This window comes from Polypterus senegalus, chromosome 4 (assembly GCF_016835505.1).
Source record: "Polypterus senegalus isolate Bchr_013 chromosome 4, ASM1683550v1, whole genome shotgun sequence".
In the NCBI taxonomy this organism is placed as follows: Eukaryota; Metazoa; Chordata; class Cladistia; order Polypteriformes; family Polypteridae; genus Polypterus; species Polypterus senegalus.
The window spans coordinates 94,263,491-94,289,377 of NC_053157.1; the positions used below are offsets into that span (position 1 = coordinate 94,263,491).

The window sequence follows — 25,887 nt, forward strand, 5'->3', positions numbered from 1 at the left end:
TGTTCTCACCATTCGTCGCTTCTGTCTATCCGAAATCTTTCTTGGTCTGCCAGTTCGAGCCTTAACTTGAACTGAGCCTGTGGTCTTCCATTTCCTCAATATGTTCCTAACTGTGGAAACAGACAGCTTAAATCTCTGAGACAGCTTTCTGTATCCTTCCCCTAAACCATGATGGTGAACAATCTTTGTCTTCAGGTCATTTGATAGTTGTTTTGTGACCGCCATGTTGCTACTCTTCAGAGAAAATTAAAGGAGGAGGGAAACTTACAATTGACCCCTTAAATACTCTTTCTCATTATAGGATTCACCTGTGTATGTAGGTCAGGGGTCACTGAGCTTACCAAGCCAATTTGAGTTCCAATAATTAGTTCTAAAAGTTTTGGAATCAATAAAATGACAACGGTGCCCAAATTTATGCACCTGCCTGATTTTGTTTGAACAATTATTGCACACTTTCTGTAAATCCAATAAACTTAATTTCACTTCTCAAATATCACTGTATGTGTCTCCTACATAATATATTTAACTGACATTTTTTATCGTAACAACTAACGATTTATACAGGAAAATAACAATTAACTATCAACAAGGTTGCCCAAACTTTTGCATCCCACTGTGTGTGTGTATATATATATATATATATATATATATATATATATACTACACACACACACACACACACTCTCTCTCTCCTGATGCTTGGGTGCCAAAGGCGCCAGGGGAGCTTGCCCCCCTAATATATATATAAAATCCTAACCATTGTGAAACTATACATGTGTGAAGTACTCGAAATGTGCATGTGTCTATTGGAGAATCAAACCTCCAATCTTTCATAGAAAAGCCCAACGCTTTATCCACTGAGCCAATATCGCCAAATCACTGAAAAGTGTATTTTGCCAAATTTGTATATAAATGATGAAAAACTGGTTTTAAAAAAAAAAAATAGTTTATGTACATTGGTCTCACACATTCGATCAGTTAATTGAATGTCCAACATGCTAACTACTTGACCAATGCCGCTTAACTGTCATATTGAAGTAATTTGTCAAAACTTCAAATATCAATGAATCAATTTATTTATTTATTTTTATAATTTGTCTACATTGGTCTTGAACCTTCGACCGTTTGATTGAAAGTGCAATACATTAACCACTTGAACACCACCGCTAATTTTTCATATATATGTGTGTTGGTTAAAAATTTATTGCAAAATTTGACCCCAGACAAACAAAGAGGGCAAGTTGAATAAAATCGTGTAATAATAATAAGAAGAAAAAGAAACAAGGTTAACCTCTTTTAAATAAACTGATGTTCATTTCCACAAAGTATGCAAATACAATCTTGTGCATCAAGGCTGTAATTATGTTGAGAATACAACAAACTATAACATTCTCAAACTCGCCTAACCCAAATCAGGGACGCAGTAGGCCAAAGTCATTCCCCACAGGAAACAATTCTAGATGTGATACCAGTTTATTAAAGGGTTGTATAAAGAATAATGGTCTAGTATTTACTGATTTAGCAATACTGCTTCACAGCCAAAGAGCGCATGGTTAAATCCTGGTCTAATCTTTACTCACATGGAGTCTCACTTTCTCTAGAAGCCCACATTTTCTCATTTTTTGAGCATTCCAGTTTTCTTCTGTCATGTTAGGCTGTTTCTTATCTAAGCTAAACTGCCCTCTATGAGATAATGTGGGTGTATGTTAAAGTGTGCCCTCTTACGACTGGTGCCGCATTCATTATTACTTCCTACTTTTGCCCATTGCTATGGCCAGTTGTGATTTTATAATACAATAAAACAGTTTGGAAAATGAATGAATGAATGTAACAATGTGGTTCTTTGACAAACTGGCAGATATACTTGCCACTTAAGTGCTTCACGATAATACAGTTTCACTGCATTATTGCAACAGCAATGACAAAAAAAAACAAAAAACAAAAACCAGAGACAGGGAAAACAGACTAGTGTACAAAATAGTGCATAAATAGCTTGAAAATAAAATTATAGATAACTTGAAACAATGCTAAAAATTCACACTTTAATTTATAAAACACAAAATATGACCATATATGTACATAATCTGGATGTAGTCAGGTTCCTGCAGTTGAAGCCTACAACTGAGAAAGCTCTCCCTCTCCCGAATCTAGCCTTAGGATAAAGGTAGCATGTTGTTGTACTTCATTTCATCACATCTCCAGCATACAAGAGGTCTGTTTAGCAGGGACACAGTCATCACTCATGTAGCACTCTAGGTAAAACTGATGACAGATGATGAGTCTACCACCAAGTATTCTGATCTGAAGACAGTGTGCATTACTTCAGCAGTTTAAAGTGGATTGATTTTATTGGTAGCTCAAATTCTTCCTCTGGCATGTACGACATGTCGGAGAGATCTAACAAAAGATGTGTACCTTTCTCATTTGACAGTTTTCCAATTGATGGCTGCATTTTGTCATGAATGCAAAAAGATACTATAACCATCACCCTCTTTAAATTTCTGGGTTATAAATGGTCATGCAAACTTTAGCGATAACAACACAGTGTTTTAGAATTATGCCTTTGGAAACTTGTCAAATTTGGTCAATTTGAAATACGAGGTAGCTAGCTAAGGATAATACTATTATAGTACTTGGATACTTTAATTAGAGGTAGAAATAGGATTCACTATTTTTTATAAAACCAGTTGTGGAATATAGAACAGGTAACAGTTCCTCAAGGAAGCACAAGTGAAAATATCACTAAGTTACACATGTAAAGACTGCAAAGCCCTGCTGCCATGAAACATCTCAGATATTGTACATACATTTTACAAAAGACCTTGTCACTCAAAAACAACATGAAATATTACTTGATACTGCAGACCAAGGAAACCATTAATTTCTTAGGGTATTTTGCGTTGGATTTCATAAACTGGTATCATACATTGATGTGCATTTTAAACAAACAAAATTTTTTTGTAATGAAAATACAATATTTAGTGCCCAGATTTGAGCCCCTGAAATTTCCACCGCTTTGGAGACCTCCAAGATACCATACATGGGAAAAGGCTTGGAAGGGATGACAACATTATTGAAGCAAGGCTGGCACTAACGTCCAGTGTTATTTCCTACCTTGTACCCATTGTTACTGGGATAGGCCACTCACAATACTAAACTAGATTAAAGAATAACTTTGGTATTTTTTTATAATCAAATTTTGCTTATAATTGAAGTATTTTGCATAAATTAAAAAAGTACCACACCTGTTAAATTTTCTGTATTAGGCAGCAATGCAAATTTGAAAAGAAAAGCCTTAAACCACAAGAACAGATGCAGCATTGTCTAAATCTATACAAAATGCTTCACTTCAGAGCACAATTTTCTATGGTTAATTAATGTATACCATGACTGTGAAAAAATGAAGTTATCCTTTAAGCGGGGTTGAGAACGTATTCATGTATGTTGTAGGTAAGTAGGCTGTCACACTAAGTGAATATCACTAAGGCGTGGGTATTGCCCATTAACTGTAACCACTTAGCTGACTTTACTGGTGATGAATTGTTACTTTTAATGCACTTGTCCTCATAGATGTTATGTCTATTTCACTGGAAATAATTAGCATAATATAATGCTTACTCTTCTGTTATGCAAGCAAGTTCAACTTATGCTACTCTAACAGTAATCAAGGAAGAAAATGACAAGCCATGACTCATCGTCAAAATCACCTGAAGAGAACAGTGTATATAGGATTCTATATGATTTGATTTTACTACAAACATATTTAATATTGTCAATTAACTAATGTAAAACTAACAATCTTTATAAGACAAATCTACACATTTATACTGACAGAGATCATATAGAGCAATGGAGAGGACACCTGACTACTGTTGGGAACATTAAAGCGCATATTCACAGCTCAACCAAGTTAAAGTCACCAATCAATCTTTGTAATTTGGGAAGCACTGTCAGGAATTCTGAATAAGACAAACAGAGAACAGGCAGACTTCACAAGCGGGTGCTCCATGCAAAAATTAATGTAAGTCCTGTGATCTGTAAACCAGCAGTGCTTACCACTACATCAGATCAAAGCATTAACATAAAATATATTTGGAGTAGTAAATGTCTTTTTGTGTTACTTATTAAAATAACTAATTAAAACAATAGATTATTACAAAACATTCTCAAGATTTAAGTTTCTACAAAAGGATGTGAAAATCAGAATTTAAAAAAGTTGGTTTGGAGAGGAATAGTTATCATTAAAAGATTTGTTTTAATCTCTGTGTAAAATGTAATCATAGTGGTTATTCTATTACTATAGCACTGATGTGATTGGATTTCTGCAAGTTTTTTAATGCTTAAGCACCATGATTGCTCTTGTATTACCTTTTGCTAATCCTCCATAACCTAGAGCTGTGAACACTGAAACCAGGCCTGGGACTGCAGCATCACTGTGCCACCGTGCTCCACATATTTAGTATACATATTTATAGCTGTTCTGCACAAAAGTGTGGTAAAACAGCAACACTAAGATCAATTTAAATAAAAAAACTAGTATGATGTGGTCATTCATAAAAATGAACAGCGGTTTTCCCATACGATGCCCATGTAGAGACTGACTATGTGTACTTCAACATGAATATATTATTAGCATAAAAAAGATCCACTTCCAAGTTTGGTGATTTAAGAAGGAATGATTAGCTTTACATCCTAAATAAGGTCTGGAAGCATTTTATAGCCATGTTTCATGATATTGCTGAAGTACACCCACAGCTGATAAAACAAAGATAAATAAAAAAAAAAAGTGTTAACAAGACTAAATGTCATTATATGTTCACAACCAGGAAAAACCTTTTTATATGTTATTGGAAAAAACAAGATTTTTCTATACAGTATAATTATCTTCCATAAAGGTATACCAGTTGAATACAATTTTGGGGAGTTTTATATTAATGATACCTAATTGTGCACAACGAATCTCTTAAATAGGATGTTATTTTGTTTGTTGCAAACACCAACAGTACATAAAATGCCTGCTACACTTTTATTTTAATACAAGGCTGGTGGTTATATGTTAATATGTAAAATACCACAAACAACAATTTAAGGCAGAATCTAAAGAAACTGATACTATGCAATTTAAAAAGAAATGCAATATTATTCTTCTGGTAATATTAAGATCAGTAATTAATTTCAGAGTATAAATTTAGCTCTGGAGATAAATTCACTTTAATGTTTATGTAGAATAGACAAAGTAGTGTATCACATAATGGTACTCTGGCAATGAAGAAGAACATGTAAGAATTGGATAGTTGTAAAGGAATCTAATTATATTAAAAACAAAAATCTCACATTAGCAACCATCCTATGCATGTAATCATTGAGACTAATGTACAACATAGTATATAAAGTGACTGATACCAGTGCAGTCCAAATATGACATGTTTTAAACTAGCAGAGAATCCACCTGCACTAACCAGCAGCCCCTACTCCTCTTTCCATTACAGTACAAAACAACAATTGCAAGCTTTAAGTGGAATATGAGCTGGCCCAGTCTTGCTTACTATGAATGACAGGGATCAAAAGATTTACACTAGATTTAAAGTGTTATAGCTTAGGGTGTGTTTATTATTGCTTCAGGTCAGCCTTACAGCTTCTTAACTGAGTCACCTATCCTGTCTTGACTTGTCGGTTATTTTCTCTAGATAAACATAGTTCTACCCCAGTTCATCAATAATCTTCCCTTTAGTATTTCTGCTTTTGTCTGTTCCATTTCATCATAAATGGTGGCCAGAAAAATACTGCTTAAAATGTGTACAACCGTTTTTGTTAATTTATAGCAGGATCACTGTTTCAAGTGTCACACTTCAGGTTTTGTAGCCAATATCTGTCAGACTTGCGTGTGTGATCCGGAAAAAATTGCTGCATCCATATAGTTCATGTAATTTACAGAGAAGTGCCAAATTCCCCTCCCATGCAATATTGTTTTTTTGATACATTTTTTATATAGTCTATCTTATCAATGAACATCCATCCATTATCCAACCCGCTAAATCCTAACTACAGGGTCACGGGGGTCTGCTGGAGCCAATCCCAGCCAACACAGGGTGCAAGGCAGGAGACCAGCCCACCGCAGGTATCAATGAACATCAAAAGGCTATTTACTAAGCAATTAAACAATATCTAATATCAAAAGTACCATTGGATGGGAGCTACTATATAAACAGTAGCTAGGAAAAAGATCAAAACTGCAGAGTGGCTCACTGGTTAGTGCTAGAGCCTCACAATTCCAGGATCCTGGAAAGATGTCTTTATAGGGTTTGTATGCACTGCATGTATTCATATGAATATTTCCTAATTGGCCTACTTTCCTCACATATCACAAATACATAGATATCTAAGGGATCTTGCCAACTCTAACCTATAACGGACCGGCCCCCTGTCTAAGCTTGGTTTAACTTGTGTCCCAGGTTGCCAAAACATGTCTATTGCCCCATGCAACTCTATAATGCAGTGAGTTCATTCAGAAGATGAATGAATATTAAATACTAAAAGAAGAACATTATACTGTAGCTAAGGTGTTACTGTGCTTACTTACTTAGTGCACGCATAATGGAACTATATTCTAGGTTTTGGAATATCTACTTCTGTACGGTATATTAAAATTAATACACAGGATAATAAGATTTGATTAACAAGCTGAATAAAACAAAAAAAAGGCCCTAATAAGTGATGTATAGGAGTGGCACAGCAGATACCACTGCTACCTTGAAGTTCCAGGGCCTTGTGTTCTAATCCCGGGTATTTTCATATTCTCATAGTCTCCTAGTGAAGTCATGGGTTTAACTGTTATATCCCAAAGACATGCCTATTAGGCTAACTGGAAAACTGTAGGCATGAAAATGAGTGTACTCTATGAAGAACTGGTACCCCATCCAGTGCTGATTCCTACCTTGTGTGCAATGCTTCTTACATCTGTATTTAAGGGAATGAATCATGTTTCCCTTTATTCTATATGACTAGCAAATTAAATACAAGCTAAATTCAGCAGGTTATATAAAAATAAAGAGTCAAAGCAAAGATCTCCTTTGAAATGTATTATGATTACCAAGTGTAAATTCATGTAGAGAGGTGCAATCTGATTAAAAGGCATATTTCATATACAGTATTCCAGTAGAAAGTTACAGGGCTTTATACTACCTAAGAATTTCTGTTTTTTTTTTTATAGCTTGTTGATAATTGTGAAGACAACAGTTCAAAAAAAGCTTGGATGACAACATACTGTATGCAAGAGTGGGAGGCTGGTGGTCCATCCAGGATTGGCTTCTGCTTTGTGTCTGATACCACCATGCTACAGTAGGTTCTGGCACCCTAAAATCAGATTAAGCAGAAACAATAAGTGAATGGATGGACACTATGGAACAGTGAAAAGTTGTACTAATATCTGACTTTGATAAATTTTATTAATCTTACGTATTTATGCATAACAAGTAATATTCTGCAAGGTTTTATCTTAAGTTCTTACTAGCTCTTAATGACAACCAATTCTGCTCTTTTTAGTGAATCCTGACTCACTTCAATTTACACAGCATTAACAAATCTGAACAGTAGAAAATTTTAGTTGAAAAAAGTTCATTCTGTTCAACGTAGTTCACCAATCTTACTCAAGCAATTCCTCCAAAATAAGCTTTGAATTTAAAGTCCTAGTGTCTGCCACAATACATATAACTTGTTCCAAGTATCTACGGTTCATTGTATGAATGGGTGTGTGATATTTACCCTTAATATTTTTGTGCAAAATTTAATTAAATTAAGTCTCCATGTAACAGCCTGGACCTGGACTGTACTAATTACTTCAAAAATTGTAAATACTTCAGCCATGTCTCCTCTTAACCTCCATTTGCCTAAATTAAAAAAGTTCAACTACTTTAATGTTTTGTCATAACTCATACCCTGCAGAATCAGCCTAGTCTCTCTTCATTGAACTTTCTAGAGCTTGTATGTCTTCTTTGTAGTCTGCAGACCAAAACTGCATGCAGTGCTCCCTGTGAGGCCTCACCAGTGCATTAAAAAAAGTTTAAGCATAACCTCCTTTGACTTGTGCACTACACATCATGTTATATAACCTAACATTCTGCTAGCCTTCTCAATTAATGGTTTCTATACACTATCTGGAAGTCGATAGTGATGAGCTCTTTACAACTTTACTTTTATAGTAACTTGTAATAAATTTCATTTACAACAAATCTGCCCAAACCTTAATGCTATTGAAGTCCCTCTGTAATAATTCAATATATTCTAGATTATCTGCCAATCCACCTATTTTGGTATAATCTGAAAATGTAACCAACTTGTTGTTATATATATATACTAATAAAGGAGAGTTGGGATCCGAGAGACTGTGTTTGTGGAGGGATGGAGAGTTAAGGTGGGTGGGGGAGTCACGTGATCATCTCCCCTCCCATTCACGTCACTTCATTTCGCTCCGAGCTGAGCTCCACAGCTGACGCGGTTTTTCCGTTCTTTTTCCTTAGTGTTTAGTCCTCTCACCTTTACGGATTTATATAAAGGAGAGTTGGGATCCGAGAGACTGTGTTTGTGGAGGGATTGAGAGTTAAGGCAGGTGGGGGAGTCACGTGATCATCTCCCCTCCCATTCACGTCATTTCATTCACTTCATTTCGCTCCGAGCTGAGCTGCGCTGAGCTCCGCACCTGACGCGGTCTTGCCGTTCTTTTTCCTTAGTGTTTAGTCCTCTCACCTTTACTGATTTATATAAAGGAGAGTTGGGATCCGAGAGACTGTGTTTGTGTGTTTGTGGAGGGATTGAGAGTTAAGGCAGCCCCTCCCATTCACGTCATTTCATTCACTTTATTTCGCTCCGAGCTGAGCTGCTCTGAGCTTCGCAGCTGACGCGGTCTTGCCATTCTTTTTCCTTAGTGTTTAGTCCTCTCTCCTTTACTGATTTACTGTTTACTAGACGCAGTACTTACTAAATAGTATTTTTTCCTTTAGTGTTTCTTAGAATATTTTAGCTCCAGGAGGACAAACCAAAAATGTTGTATATAAAGAAGCTCTATAAGTCGCATGTAGATACATAATTATTCCAACTACAACGACTGCAGCAAGCGTCTGAGGTCTGCTAGTATATATATATATATATATATATATATATATATATATATATATATATATATATATATAAATTAATTAAAAACAGCAGCGATCTCAGCACTGACCCATAAGAGACACCACTCATTAATTAACAGTCAGTTCTGATTTCTATCACCTTAACCCTCAGCTTCCTATGCTTTAGCAAATTTTGCACCAATCTACACACTACACCCTTATTTCCCACTTCTTTTAGTTTGATGCCCAACCCCTCATGTGAACCCTTATAAAATATTTTCTGAAAATAAGGATAAATTATATCATATGCACTCGGATTGAATGTTTTTGTTACTTTCTCACAGAATTCTAGCATATTAATAAAACACCTCCTCTCCCATCTGAACCCATGCTGACTGAGCAACATGTTACAAGAGTTTTTTGGAACAATCTTAACCTCCTTAAGAATTCCTTCCATAATTTACTTGTGATACTCGTTAATTTTATTGGCCTATAGTTACTACCCAGTCACCCTTTTAAATATTGGAATAATATTTAATATGTTTGAGTTCTTAGGAATTTCCCTTGTGTGCAATGACTTTTGAAAAATATGCACCAAGAGTTTATATCTAACTTCCTGTAAGCACTTGAGGATAAATGTTACCTGGTCGGGTGATCTGTTAGATTCTAGCCTATTTAATCTAAACAGTACATTTTCTAAATGCTGATTTCCAAACTTACTAACTGCTTGAAAGCTGTAACAAAGACAGAAGGACTGGATGGGATATGAAGTGGTATATCATTGATTCATCTGTTGAAGAACTGTGTCAAGTTAGTAGATATGAAAACAAAAGCAAGGGGAAGAATTTATAAAATTATTTGTTGAATAAAATTGATTTTAAATGTATTAGGTTTCTGTAACATTTAAGATAGTGTTTTTCATTTTAAAGTAATCATAATTTTATAGATGAGGAAAGCTTCTCTATCATTCCCTTGTAAAACCACCCATGAAGAGAATAAAATGAGGTAAACCAATGAAATCCTCATTTTACAGCCTAGAGCTAACAGTCTAGACAATTATCTTCTCACAGCCCTGCCTATTTGCAGCATCTCAGTGCTGGCTATCGCTTGCTGCCCTTTCTTGATCCTTCTCACTGGTACCAGCATTCCAACTGCTCTGTTCAACTGGGTGAGCTCTGCAGGGCTATAAATTGCTGAGAGCCAGAGTGGCAACTACAGACTGAAAATGAAACACACCAGAGGGGCACAAGAAATGTGACAAACTACTGCTTTCTGTATTTTCAGAGAGAACTTTTGATTTTTGTTTATTTATTTATTTTTTTTTAAACTTTAGTTTGTCTTATTTTAAGCTGTATGACAATCCAACGTGGCTCTGATTATATTCTTATTTACCCAGCCAGAGATGGAAATTAAAACCACTGGCACATCTAGATAATGTTCCGTGTGTATCTTGCCATTGTTCACTTTGTGAGGATGAGTGAATGCAGTTGCACATGCCAACCCCCTTGTTGGCTCATTTATTTCATTGCTGACATTACTTTCAACACACTGAGAGGAGATATGGAAACTCTAACTTAAAGAAGCTACCTGGCTGGGTAGATTTACTGTTTCATTGAAATGTGTTCTCCTTATTTATTTTTCTTTGATATAGTGTATCTTTTCTATCATTTTTGTTTTAAAAACTCAACAAAGATCTAGTTATTGAACTTGCTTTGACCTGACAAGATAACAGATAAATTCAGGCGCATGGGTGCTGGGGAGTCCAACTAATACAAATCTAAGAAAAATGGGTGTGCTGACCAAAAGACTGAGAAACATTACTAGGAACCCATGGCTGTCTTTGTTAATTGAATCCACTTCCTAGCATGGCAAAATTATGCATGTCTTTTATTAAAGAAGTAAAAGGCCAACACAACTTTAAGGAAGCAGGTCACATTTACTTGAAAGGGCTGTACACAACACATTACTCTCACAGTTGGGATTCTAATAAATAATAACAACAATAATGATAAAGCATTTTACTCATATAGTATCCTTTCCTGTTTCAAATTCTGAAAGAGGTGTCATTTCACTTGACTTTTCATTAAATTCTGTAAAATAAATGAAACATTGCTATACACAATAAAACTACAATAAACTAATAGAAAAAAATTACTGCATAAAATTACAGCTTCATGTAGGATGTTTCTGGTAGGAAATGCACAAAGCTGATCGATCACATCTTAATATTGAAGAATTAAATTCTCAAAAATACACCTACTAACTGAATAACTCCCTTAGATCCTACAGACACATCGGAGCTCCTTCAGAAATTACTTCAGGGATGTGGATTTACAAACAACAGCTGCTGTGAGGCCTTCAATAACAATCAGCAAAGTATTGTACAAATGCAGTTGCACTTGTCCTGTCCTTTATACTGACATTTAAGCAAAAAGCTTTTCTTTTATTGCATTGCTGTGCTAATCAAAACACAGAGTGCACAATTTTTTACCCCAGGCTGTTATGCACAGTAGATCTAGCCAGAAATCTTAATCATTTCATTAACTTCTTTTTCTAAATGTATAAGTAAAGCTTATGCTACCTCTACTGTAGTAATCTCATGATGAATGTAATATCACTATATGAAACAGTATCACACTAAACAGGAGGGATGACATTCATGGCACATTTTTAGGAGCAACTCTACCAAAAGAATAATTAAGGATTTGTACAGTATGTATTCCTCCAAATTAACAATTTGCTTCCAATCCCATGTTGGTTCTGTAGAATTAAAAGAAACAGCATGAGCAGGTCCTAAAGTTGTGGGGAGCCAATAAGCTGCAGTAATAACACAATAAAAGATGTGAATGCCTTGTGGCATAAGGAAGTGTCACTAAACGATCTGTTGAAAGGGATAGTTTAGAAGGAGCGAAATAAGTTGTTAGAGGTTCTGACTGTGAAGGAGGCTAAGCCAGACTTGATCTCGTTGCATAGTAAACCTGAGGGACATCCTGGGAGCATGTGCCATTTAGAAGTGAAAAAGAAACTAAGCCCATGGAAGGAGTCTGATTGGAAATGTTGCCACTATTGAGCATAGTCCATTAAAGGTTTCTCTCTCTCTGCTGGAAGTATCTCCTTTACTTTAAGTGTACTAGGTACATTTAAACATTGCAAGGAGGTAGTTATGAATGGCAACTCCAGGCACATGTTTGTGAACAGGTCAGTACAGAAAGTTAGCTACTTCAGTAATACAGAGCACCTACAAATAACTATAAAAGGAGACAGTGTGTGTGGGATGGAAGAAATGAAAAGAAAAAGAAAGAAAACAGTATACTTTTCAGTGGAGATAAGCATTTCTACATCCACTGTGTGAGGTATTGCAGACAAAAAAGGCATTAGGTTTTTAATTGTTCACTCTGTGTTTATATTTTGATCCTGTGTTCCTAGTTTGCACTTGCCTACACATGAGCTGCAGACAGTAAACAACAAACAAAACTTCTAGTTAAGGCCGCCACTTTTGGAAAATATGAGGAACAAGCACTGGAATTACACAGGCCACACACCTTGTTCCTTTATCAAATAATCACACTTATAGTATTTATACTGTATGTATCAACACATATGCAAACTGTATATATTGCTGTAAGACGATGTGTGGATCAGTTCACTTAGAATCCATCTTAAAATTTATTTTCTCCCTGCCTTGCCTCTCTCTAATTCTCTAACAGTTTTACATTTTCTTCATCTTTCTGAAGGGTCAGGGTTTCAAAAAGAACAAAAAAAAAAAAAAATCTTGCAAGGGCTTCATCCACTACCATTAGCAAGCTTGTTAGAAACACCATGAGAGCAACTGTAATTTTTTTTTTGAGTGGCTATCATACAGTGGTGCTTTAATGTTTGTGAACCCTTTAGAATTTTCTAGATTTCTGCATAAATATGACCTAAAACTTTATCAGATTTTCACTCAAGTCCTAAAAGTAGATAAAGAGAAACTAGTTAAACAAATGAGACAAAAATATGACACTTGGTCATTTATTTATTAAGGAAAATGATTGAATATTACATATTTGTGAGTGGCAAAAGTGTGTGAACCTTTGCTTTCAGTATCTGGTGTGACCCCCCTTTGCAGCAATAACTGCAGCTAAATATTTCTGGTAACTTTTGATCATTCCTGCATACCGGCTTGGAGGAATTTTATCCCATTCCTCCGTACAGAACAGCTTCAACTCTGGGATGCTGGTTTGTTTCCTCACATTAACGGCTCGCTTCAGGTCCTTCCACAACATTTCGATTGGATTAAGGTCAGGACTTTGACTTGGCCATTCCAAAACATTAACTTTATTCTTCTTTAACCATTCTTTGGTAGAACGACTTGTGTGCTTAGGGTCGCTGTCTTGCTGTATGACCCATCTTCTCTTGAGATTCAGTTCATGGACAGATGTCCTGACATCTTCCTTTAGAATTTTCTGATATAATTCAGAATTCATTGTTCCATCAATGAAGGCAAGCCGTCCTGGCCCAGATGCAGCAAAACAGGCCCAAACCATGATACTACCACCACCATGTTTCACAGATGGGATAAGGTTCTTATGCTGGAATGCAGTGTTTTCCTTTCTCCAAACATAACACTTTTCACGTAAACCAAAAAGTTCTATTTTGGTCTCATCCATCCACAAAACATTCTTTCAATAGCCTTCTGGTTTGTCCATGTGATCTTTAGCAAACTGCTGATGAGCAGAAATGTTTTTTTTTGGAGAGCAGTGGCTTTCTCCTTGCAACCCTGCCATGCACAACATTGTTGTTCAGTGTTCTCCTGATGGTAGACTCATGAACATGAGCCAATGTGGAGAGGCCTTCAGTTGCTTAGAAGTTACCCTGGGGTCCTTTGTGACCTCGCCGACTATTATACGCCTTGCTCTTGGAGTGATCTTTGTTGGTCGACCACTCCTGGAAAGGGTAACAATGGTCTTGAATTTCCTCCATTTGTACACAATCTGTCTGACTGTTGATTGGTGGAGTCAAACTCTTTAGAGATGGTTTTGTAACCATTTCCAGCCTGATGAGCATCAACAACTCTTTTTCTGAGGTCCTCAGAAATCTCTTTTGTTCATGCCATGATACACTTCCACAAACGTGTTGTGAAGAGCAGACTTTGATAGATCCCTGTTCTTTAAATAACACAGGGTGCCCACTCACACCTGATTGTCATCCCATTGATTGAAAACACCTGACTCTAATTTCACCTTCAAACTAACTGCTAATCCTAGAGGTTCACATACTTTGGCCACTCACAAATATGTAATATTCGGTCATTTTCCTCAATAAATGACCAAGTATAATATTTTTGTCTCATTTGTTTAACTGGTTTCTCTTTATCTACTTTTAGGACTTGAGTGAAAATCTGATGATGTTTTAGGTCATATTTATGCAGAAATATAGAAAATTCTAAAGGGTACACAAACTTTTAAGCACCGCTGTACGTCAAAAGGGGTTGACAGCCAGAAAACATGGAAGGATAAGCAGTCAAAAACAATCAGTTGGCTGATTTCCCCTATAAAGACTTGTTGCTACAGATAAATTCCTGTCAAAAGTATCTTTTATCACGGATGTTTCTTTATGTTAAGTAGAAATGTAGTTTATGTATTTTCTTAAAACCATGCATGTTTCATAATATTGTGATGTTTGGAGAGCATGTTAAAAATTTTACACTTCCATTAAAGAAAACTATTTAATGTGTATTTTGTGGATCATTATTTTGGTCTAAAACAACACTTAGAAGATTTTAAATAAGCTTTCTGTAATTAGCAAAATACAGAAAACCAGTAAAAACTCAACATTTGTTGTAGCAGCTTTTCAGTTGACACAGATATGTCTCTATTTCAGAACTGAATTTTGCTTCTTATGCACCAATTTAGGGCTGGTTCCTATCTTTATGCTGATCTCACAGAAATACACACCAGTCCCACATAATTCATTTATCCATTGACTGCCAATCCCAATTTGTAGTCACAGTGAAATAATGCCTATCTTCACATGACAGGACAGAATGATGGAAACAACACTGAATGAAGCTGCAGTTCATCACTGTTCAAATACCGTGCCAATTTGGAGTTGTCAATTGATCTAGCCTGTACTTCTTTGAGATACAGAAGGAAATCGTAAGTACCCAGAGAAAACCATTCAACCTCCTGTATAGCAGTGGCTCAGCTGGGATTTGAACCCAGTGATCTAGAGTAGTGAGGCAGCAACACCTGCTGCCGCAACACTCCCACCTTAATTTGGATTAAGCTTGTTCAGGTAACAGATGGAACAATTTTCTCCTTAATGTCTAGCAGGGCTCCTGAAAGATTTTGGCATGATGTTTGCCATTAAATGCTTCATTGTTATTGAGGAGAATGTTTGCCTTGACTGCAGAATTTTTCAACACTGTCTGAATTGTTTTTTGATCTGTAATGACTTGGTAGGCTTCTGCCTTCCAGTTTGATTCTTGTCCTTCTCCAGTTTGGGGAATTAAGGAAATTATGATCAAGTATAATGCATCATTGTCAGCATTTTCTGGGGCTCTATAATGGATGGTTTCTGTGCTGCTGCTTTCAAAAGGAGTCAGTCCAGTTATTAGCTTTTACATAACATACAATTCTGCGTAAACAAATTCAGGGTCGATCTGGGGGTGATTAGGAGGTTGCAGCCTATGGGCTAGTTTATACCTCAACCTCAGAATGCATACATGCACGCATCATGGCTGCCACACATTCCCAGCGTTCCTGTTCAGCGTTCATTTAACATGTCCTCTGAAATTAAGACCGGGTTTATACTTCACGCAACGCGCTCCTGGGGATGCTTCTACTACACAACTGGTGCACTGTTTGTACTCACATGTGTATTTTACATAAATCTGGAAGATTCCACCAGGTGGTAGTGCGAGATATCATCACAGTGATAAAACGTTTGGCTTCCCTGTGTTGTGAATTGCCTGAAAAATCCATTAAATTCCGAGGACACCTTGCCAAAATACCTCCGAAAAGGATGGATGTTTAATGATTACGTCCATCAATCTAAGGATGCGCCCATTCCAGCATGCATCACGTACAAGGCAGAAATGATCCCTGGACAGGGCATAATTTCATCGCAAGGTGATTACAAGCACACACACACACTAGCATCATGTTACCATCGCCAAATCCCCAAACCTTCACGTCCTTAGAAGGAATCTGGACCACACTGTGGAAACCAACCAGGGAAACATGCAAACTCCAGGCAGGGAACACCAGGAATGTGACACTGTGTAGCCCCCAACAAGTGCAATTATTAACAGCATTCATTATTTAAATGAAGTTAATGATTTATCTGTAAAATGTAATACATGCTCAGAGGACACGTCAAATGAACGCTTGGAATGCGTGGCTGCCATGATGCATGAGTGTATGCATTCTGAGCCCTAATGCAATATGTGCACGAGTAGCAGTGCCAGCAAAAAAAACATCGGGGTGCACAGTGTGTTCAGGTTGGAACATGGCCTCCGAGTCTCTGTTTACTATCAACATGTCACAAGCCACTTTACTGATCCTATAGGGTCAATGTGTGTGCTTCAATGTTTGATCAATGGTTCGAAGTGTGAGAAGTAAAATGCTGACATACAAATGTATTCATGGTGCTTTTCTTTTCAAGCATTGCATATTCCCTATTGTAATGAAAGATACACTTTAAAGCTGAAAATTTGGCTTTAATCTCAAAATTTCAACTTTAATCCCATTTTTTATTTTGTCATTAAAGTAGACCATCGTAAACGTCATCTTAGAAACGACCCAGCTGTTAATCGCTATGTTCTTCTGTGGCTTCCTCTTGCTCTGACGGCAGGCAGCAATTGCCACACAGAACACATCAAATTTATGATATTCCAACTATCTGCACATTTAGAATCCTTAGATTTATACTTGATGTCCCTTTCATGATGAAATACATTAAAGTTTGTCTATTGAATTTTACAGATAAATTGTTAACTTCACTTAAATAATGAATACTGCTAATAATTACACATGTGGGGGTGGCAAGGTGGCGGAGCGGTAGCACTGCCTGCCTCGCAACGAGTCATGTCCCTGATGTTCCCTGTGGTTTCCACAGTGTGCTTCAGTTTCCTTCCAAAGACATGCAGGTTTAGGGATGCTAAAATGCGCTAGGGTATGTGTGTGCTTATATTCACCTTACGATGAGCTGATGCCCTGTCTATGGATTATTTCTGCCCGATGCTTGCTGGAATGGGCGTGTCCCTGGATTGCTGGATGCGATCATTAAACACCCATCCTTTTCAGGGATATTGTGGCACGGTGTCTTTGGAATTTAATGGATGCTTTGAGCAATTCAAAACACAGCGAAGCCAAATGTTGTTTTCTCACTGTGATATCTCGCACAGCCACCCAGTGGAATCCTCCAGATTTACATAAAGTAAGAGTGCAAGTGTAGACAGTACACCACTTCCGTAACAGTAGCATCTACAGGTGCACGTATTGCGTTGTATGAAGTATAAACCCGGGCTATCCCAGCACAAGGCAAGAACAGTCCTGAACAGAATGCCATTACATTACAGGGCCTCTCACACACATTTAGGCCAATTTAGAGTCATCAAATAACCCAATCTTTGTATGTTGAGGAATGTGAGAAATAAAATCTACATGTACACTGGGAGTATGTAAAAACCCCACACAGACTTGGGATTCAATCCTAGAATACTAGCTCTAGGAAAAAACAGCACTTCACTGTACTATGATGTTTATGTGTACAAACATTTTAAATAAAAGGCAACTCCATGTGGTTCCATGACACAGTGTTCCCTGGAGGCTCAAGGAATTTACAGGACATCACGTCTGAAGTCAGGAAACATGTTGAGGGTAAAGGTAAGAGGATCACTAAGAAAGCGACAAGGAGGTTATTTAAATTGTTATTTAAATGGTCTTTTCAGATATCTAGTAGGACAAACCACCCACCTAAACAGACAGGGGAATGAATGCAAATATAGAAAAACCCAGTGAGGAAACACTTACACCCGCCCCAATTGAACAAAATAAAAATTACATCATAGTAATAAGTTAGATAATTGGATGCTTGTTTTGTGGGTCAGTATAATCCGTAAAGGTTACCTGTAATGTTTTAGTGTGAATACTGTCCACAGTTACATTTAATTTAGGTTTAAAATAAATGTATGTGTGGGTTTAGAGTTAGACAATAAGCTATACTGCTTAAATTCCTTATGTAACTGTTGAACTTTTTACCTTTCAAGAACTGTTCTTTAGTGCTGTAATATTTCTGCCTCAGAACTGATTTTACATTTCATGTTAAAAGAAAACATGTCTTTGAATTCTTAAAGAAAGATGTTTTCCAACTGCTCCCATCAGCTTAATAATATGAAACAAAGCACAATCTTTGCAAAACTTTATTAATCTCATAAATAATTTAAGCATTTCAAATTCAGTATAATGGTTCAATTTGTTTTAAGTCATTCATAGCTACAGCAAATGTCTTGCCTAACAAAGTACAGTACTCAGGCATGTCTGAATATGATCATCTTGATTACACATTTCCTGTGCCAAGGCTTTCTTTTGCATCACACATTATGTTATTAAACAGCAACATAAATTTGAATCCAAAAAACACTGTGTGGGTCTCCGGAGAGTAAGTTGGGGTATGCAAAAAATAACAAAATCCTAACACAAGAAACTGGACATGGCAAATAAAGCACTAAAAGAAAGAATATCAAAAATATTAAAGTAGCCAAAAAGAACTCACACAGGCTGTGTAAACTTACAGAAATTCAACATATCAGAATACAGGGGGAATAAGTCGTGACGCATGTATTTAATCATTCTGTTGCAAACTCTAATTTTCAGCATGCAGGAAATATAATCATATTTTGTGAATTTCATTGCTGTGCAAAACCAGGCCCACGGGGAATGCATGCTCTGCCCAGTCAGGACTTCTTAAGGAGACAGTAGATATCTAATTTGGTTATGATATTCAATTTACTATTATGTTGTGGGTCAGATGTTGAATTTCCCAGATCTATTCACACACTGTTTTCTGGCAGAGGCAAAGTTAAGTAAATAAACAGCTGGTGTGGTACAGCATAAATATTGCTGTCAAGCATTTCCCTTAACTGCAGATGTTTACATAATTCTCATATTGGCAGACTTATCTCTTTTTAAGAAAATAAATGCACCATTTGACTCGCCATTAATGTAGACAGGCTACAGAGTAGCTTTTGCTTTTTTCTTTCACTGTGCTACTTTGATTTAGATTATGTCAGAAAGATTGTTTATGGACAAAAATGATAAAGAATGCCATAAAGTGAGCTGACAAATCAAGTTCACATCAAGACACAGAAAAATGCATTTTGTTAAATCTCACCAACTGTGCTGCAATGAAATGATTTGTTTAACAACAGACGTTACCATGTGGCTATCATTTTTCTTATTGTCTACAAACTGTAAATTATTTTGGGGTAAAAAATAAGCCATTTTATTGGCACACAGTGAAAAGACCATTGAATATTTTCCTCAGTGACAGGTTTTGATCACATCTTTTGCCCTAAGAGCAAACAGTCTACTTCTCTTCAGTTTTCTGTTAAGCTGCAAAATAGCAAACAAGTAGGCAGTTTAAGAGAATGATCAGGCAGACTGATGTTCACCTTGTTTTTCCTGGAAGCAGTCTAGCACATATCCCTTCAGACAAATGATGAGATCCTCACTAACAGCAAAGACCTTCCTTTCCAGGGGCCATTGAGGATATTCAGCCAAAACAGAAACAGCAGGAAAACAGGAAGTTTCCCAGCACGAGGTCCACCCTGAATGTTGAATTTAGTGAGAGTCGGTCTGAAGCAGGAGAGTAATATGCCACTGTAAAGAGCTTTCAGCATTCTTATATGAAAGCCAAGAGTAGGAAAATGAAAAAAAAATGTTTTAGGTCTTTGACCTCACAAGAAGAAAAAAAAAAAAAAATCAACCAAAATACAAGGAAGACATGGAATGTGTATGAAAACAATATAGACTAATCCCTGGAGATCAAGAGTGCAATATACAACAGTCCGAAAGCAAACATAAAAGACACTATCAGAAGAATTAATTTTAACTGTAGCAGATGAGTCAGGAATCTGAGCATTTTAGGAAGCATATAGCACTTCACAAAGTGACTCATCTCAAAGACACCTTCTATTTCATGGTTTTATTCAGCAATCAATAAGAAAGCAGCTGATACTTTGGATACTAGATGTTACATGCTGGAATCAATACTGATATTGAATGACAAAAAAAACAAACAAATTAGATAAAAAAAAAAATGATGCTTACATGTGTATGTGCATTTGCGTTTTTTCAACTGATGAAATTAATACATATCAGGTGCATTTTCTTGATGACCTTTGTTCTGGTCAATGTCCTGTCGTAACAGGTGAAAACAAAGTGTCATTTGAATGTATTTTGTCCCAAGTATACAAGAATTATTTAAAGCGATGTGTAATAAAAACAATTAAAATGAGTAGAGGACATTTTAAGAAGTGACATTCTAGAGCCTTAGCCCTCATGTTCTTTTCAAAGGCAGGAGAAAATGTCAGCCTGAAGCAAAAGTTGAAAAAAGCCAAAGAATGTCAACATGATGCGATTCCTCTACTAGCAAATTACTTGAAAAGGAGCCAGTTCTGACCAGGCAACACACTGGATAGGAGGCTATGTTTATTTATAAAATTACCACCATTATAAATATTCAGATAGACAGCTAATGTGTGGTATATGATAGTCATATCCGATTATTAATTCAAAACAATTTCAGGTTTTATACTTTTACAAGTACAGTTAAATTTACTCCATCCATTCATCCTCTTCCGCTTATCCGAGGTCGGGTCGCAGGGGTAGCAGCTTAAGCAGAGAAGCCCAGACTTCCCTCTCACCGGCCACTTCTTCCAGCTCTTCCGGGAGAATCCCATGGCGTTCCCAGGCCAGCCGGGAGATATAGTCCCTCCAGCGTGTCCTGGGTCTTTCCCGGGGCTTCCTCCCGGTTGGACGTGCCCGGAACACCTCACCAGGGAGGCGTCCAGGAGGCATCCAGATCAGATGTCCGAGCCACCTCATCTGACTCCTCTCGATGCGGAGGAGCAGCGACTCTACTCTGAGCCCCTCCCGGATGACTGAGCTCCTCACCCTATCTTTAAGGGAAAGCCCAGACACCCTGCGGAGGAAACACATTTCAGCCGCTTGTATTTGCGATCTCGTTCTTTCGGTCACTACCCATAGCTCATGACCATAGGTGAGGGTAGGAACGTAGATCGACTGGTAAATTGAGACCTTACGGCTCAGCTCTTTTTTCACCACGACAGACCGATGCAGAGCCCGCATCACTGCGGATCTCACAATCCATTCTTCCCTCACTCGTGAACAAGACCCCGAGATACTTAAACTCCTCCACTTGGGGCAGGATCTCGCCCCCAACCCTGAGAGGGCACTCCACCCTTTTCCGGCGTTAAATTTACTCATTTTATGAAATTGCTTTTTTTGGTATCATTTTAGACTTCTGCAGGACATTCTGTACCAAGAAATACTCTGCCAGATAATATAAAAGTAAAATTATAGACACAACATTATTAAACATGAAAAAACACAGCTGCAATACTGTTGGCATACTTGACATAGATTGTTAACTCTTTCAGACGGTAACTTAAAAAGATGTGTGAACAGTTGATTCCTAATTACTTGTCCATCAATTTCTAACACCCTTTATTACATTATAGTGTCCCAGAGGTTCTCTCAAATAACATTAGACATGACAAAGAAACTAACCTTTCAGTGGACACTAGTTTAGATACTTAAGTAATAAAATTGCAATTTAAGTTTGCCAAGCAATTAAAAACCTTCTTAATGGAGGAAATCAGAGTTAATGAAGAAAACAATATAAGGTCCATACAGACGGCATCTCTGCTGTGACTCAAACTGTGATCTAAGTGGCACTAACTGCTCCACCATAAGGTTTTTCTAGTTTACATTCATTGTGATGTTACTACTACTACTACTTAAAAAAAAAACACTGCTTTCATATATAGTTGAAAATGCTTAATAAATTCTCATGTACCAGGGTAACAACAGTACACAATCCCTGCTTTATCATTTTTTATTATGCTAACTTTAAAAAAATGTAAAGTGAACACAAAAAGCATTAGTGTAAATATATTTCCTTAGAAATGCCTGATATCATGGTAAAGTTTACAATTTGGTTGGTTCAACAGCTGCCAAAACATTTATTTGAATATTTTTAGTTCTAATATTTAAAGTTTTATTGTATAAATGTACCGTGAAGACTTAAACATTGAGGTCTACTGTTGTTATGTGGCTACTACTGTAATTATTTTCACTGAGGCCAAATTACCTCACTCACCAGGATTCTTGCCACCTTATACAACATGGCAACCATGGAATGTCAGTAAGCATGTCCACATCTGTATTTTTATTATTTCTGAAAAGAGTGATTGACAGGGAACACCATAAATCATACTGCAAGAGCAGGACTTAAAAAAATGGGAGATGTTAAAACAGTGTATGTTGTGAACAGCATTATGGATTTTCTGTCATGCAATGAACATTAAGTTATGTCTGTACTTCTTTGGGAAACGTGTCCTGGTACAAAAATATGCTACTTCGGTTAAAATGTAGGAAAAGAATAAAGATCACAAACACAGCATATGAATAAAGATTTTCTGTTAATGTGTTAGAAAATATATTTTTGCTACCATTTACTGAATTAAAACACCTCAATTAATCATCAAAAAACACAGTATCAAATATCAAGTACATAGTACTGGAAGAACAAGATGACCTTTCTGTAAGCTTTGGTGTTCCTATAAAATTGGCAGGATTTGCAAATTTTTGCAAAGGTAAGTTATTGGACTTCCTGATTCATGCAGCACTGAAGTGAAGAACTTCTAACCATGGATGGTTTGAAATAGGAGAGGAGAGTGTCTGGCTCTGTGACTACTATATAAACAAGTGTGAATGTTTTACGGATGTCTGGGTATTACCAAACTATTGGAATATAATGGACACGTTCAGATCTGGACAAACTCATTTGAACTTTTAAAATATTGATCTTGGCTAATCCACATATTTTCAATGTCAGTAAGACCTCCTCTCTCTGTTTACAAAGGAATAGAACATCAACATCTTCACACAGATAAAAAGGCAAAAGCAACTCAATTCAGATTGTATATAACATGATCAATAAAAAAAATGCCATCAATTACCCTTATAAGACAGAACAAGACAAGCAACTTCAATGGCAAACCTTGACTGCTTAGATTAATTCTGATTAGTGTACTTAACTTATAATGAAATTTTTAATTTTAGTGTTAAGGCTGATGAAGTGTATATGGTTTGGTTCAGCAATTATATGAATCCTTTTCTGAAAAGAACAAGATTTAAAAAAAAATCCATTCAGGAAGCAAGACAGAGCCAGATCCATACAAATGGTTTATAAAATTCCACATCCAATGCTCAAACTAGAAAATATTTTAACTAGTAAGGATAAAAATATTAGCAACACTTCCAGAGTTTATCAAAAATTATCGATGAGCTCTACAACATCTTAGCCAATCCTGGGAAAGAGACGTCTCTATCAATACTCCAGATAAGAAATGTAATTTGATAATTCATAGCATTTAGTGTACTTCAATTTGTGTAAAACATGCAGTAATCCATTTTAAAATCATCCGCTACACACACTCTTTATAAATTTAAAATGTATTAGTAATTGAATTGTAATTGTGAATGATGCCAGGAAGCTCCTGTTTTGCTTGGGTATTTGTTTCGGGACTGCCCAAAACAAAAGCTCTTTTGGGTAAATATCTTTTTAGAAATATCAGATGCAGTAGTGTATGATTTACAATTATTGCAGCTCCTCTTTCAGCAGTCTTTGGAGTTAATCCAGATGAGCATAGACTTCTGGTGATAAAATGACCATTATTTCCTACTCTACATTGTTAGCATGTCAATTAATTCTCCTTTGTTAAAAGAATCCTAATGCAACTCCCATAGCCACACTGCAAAAAATGAAACCTAAGCAAGTGAAAAGTATTTATATCATGACATTAAATCATATTTTCCTTATTGTAAGAATTACTGACTTATCAAAAATTTTGTATTTATGACTTTTTAGCTTACCTTAAGAATTCTTGTCAAATAAATTTTACTTACCCCAATGGCAGATCTTTTTGCTAAATAAAAGCAAATCAATTCTCAAGTTTTTTGTCATGTTTTTGTATATGCATTTTTACAGTGTAAATGGGAAAATTTTATTTTATATTATCTAAATGTAGAAAAAAAAATCTTTTTTTTTTTGTGGAACTGTGAAGTGCTTATTTAGAATTTGGTAAGATTTTATTAATGTTATTTGAAATTAATTTTGCTGTGCTCCTGCTTGTGTCTCTGCTAAATTCCTACTGCTTTAATCAATTAAAGGCTGTACAATTGGCGTATACAGAGTGCTTTCCTTGTCTCTATTTTTCTCATTTTATTAAAAATGTGTTCTCTATTCTGGTTGTTTCATTTTTTTTTCTGCATTTTACTGATTTTATTAAAATCAAATAACATTTCATACAAGCAATTCAAGTTTAACAATAACAAATCAACCCCCACGCATGCAGAGTTTGTTTTAAATCTTGTTATGTTGTTTTACTGGAACTTAATCTATACTGTCATATAATTTATCTGTACTATAAAGTATTTAATAAAGATTCATTCCAAAAAAAGTTTATACAGTGTCACAGATGTCTGGGGTTCTGACTTGGCCGGAATGCTTGGAGGGATCGGATAGAGACATTAAAAGCTTCCGGGTCAGGAGGACACAACCGCCCTGGAGCAGGAGAGGACCACGAGAGAGGAGGAGAGACATTCCAACTCGTTGGGACCCGTGGCCACCGCCAGGGGACGCCTTAAGCCTACTAGAACCTGGGAGAACTTTACTTCCGCCACACTTGGCAAGATGGCGGAGGAACCTGCCAGGGACGCCCGGAGTGCTTCTGGGGCAAAGGGCAGCACTTCCACCACACCAGGAAGTGCTGCCAAAAGTTCGTTTCCAGCCACCTGGAATGCATCTGGGCGAGAATAAAAGGGCCTGCCTCCTAACAGTCGACGAGCCAGAGTCGGGAGTGGGAGTAGGATGAAGCTCCCAGGAGGAGAATAGAGGCGGCCAAGGACAGAGAGAAAGAAAAGTTTATTGTGGTGATTATTGCTAAGTGCTTTGTGTGTTGTTCGGGACTGGAACCTGTGTTTATTTATGTTACATAAATGTGTGACTTTTATAAAGAATTGGTCTCCGACTGGTGGTGTCCGGGCAAGTCTCACAACAGCTTAGAGTGGATCTGTGTAGGGTCAAACATTTACAAAGAAGAGTAATTTAAAATTAAAAAAAATGTAACTCAGGGTGCAAGACAAAATAAATAAAGGAATTCCCATACAGCACACCAATATGAAAAACTAAACTGTAGCATTTACTTAACAAATTACACTAAATTAAAGGCTAAAATATACTGGTCTCCTATTATAGACATAAAGCATTAAGATATCAAAAGTCTGAACAGCAAAGTGTGACGCAAAAAGCAGGGGGTGGCAGCTTCAAACCCAAAGCAATATCGAAAGATTGCTTGGTCAGTTTTATGAGAAGAGTAAATAACTGCACTTGCAGCTTTTCCTGCTAATTAGACAACTCCATATGCAGAGGCAACTAAAGGGCACACAGGACAAATTATGATGTTTTAGCATTCACATAATAG

The 25,887-nt window shown here is 36.6% G+C and overlaps 1 protein-coding gene across 12 annotated transcripts in view; it reads right to left on the bottom strand.

Moving 5' to 3' along the window:
- The window catches only part of tenm3 (teneurin transmembrane protein 3), an 842,281-nt gene that overhangs the window by 663,333 nt on the left and 153,061 nt on the right, over window positions 1–25,887 (bottom strand). For 11 of the 12 annotated variants that reach the window (XM_039751058.1, XM_039751057.1, XM_039751056.1 and 8 more), the window contains exon 2: window positions 7,265–7,353. The exons of the other annotated variant lie outside the window; for it this stretch is intronic. The gene's annotated coding sequence lies outside the window, so the exon portion shown is untranslated. The remainder of the gene's footprint in view (window positions 1–7,264; window positions 7,354–25,887) is intronic. 12 annotated transcript variants of the gene reach the window in all.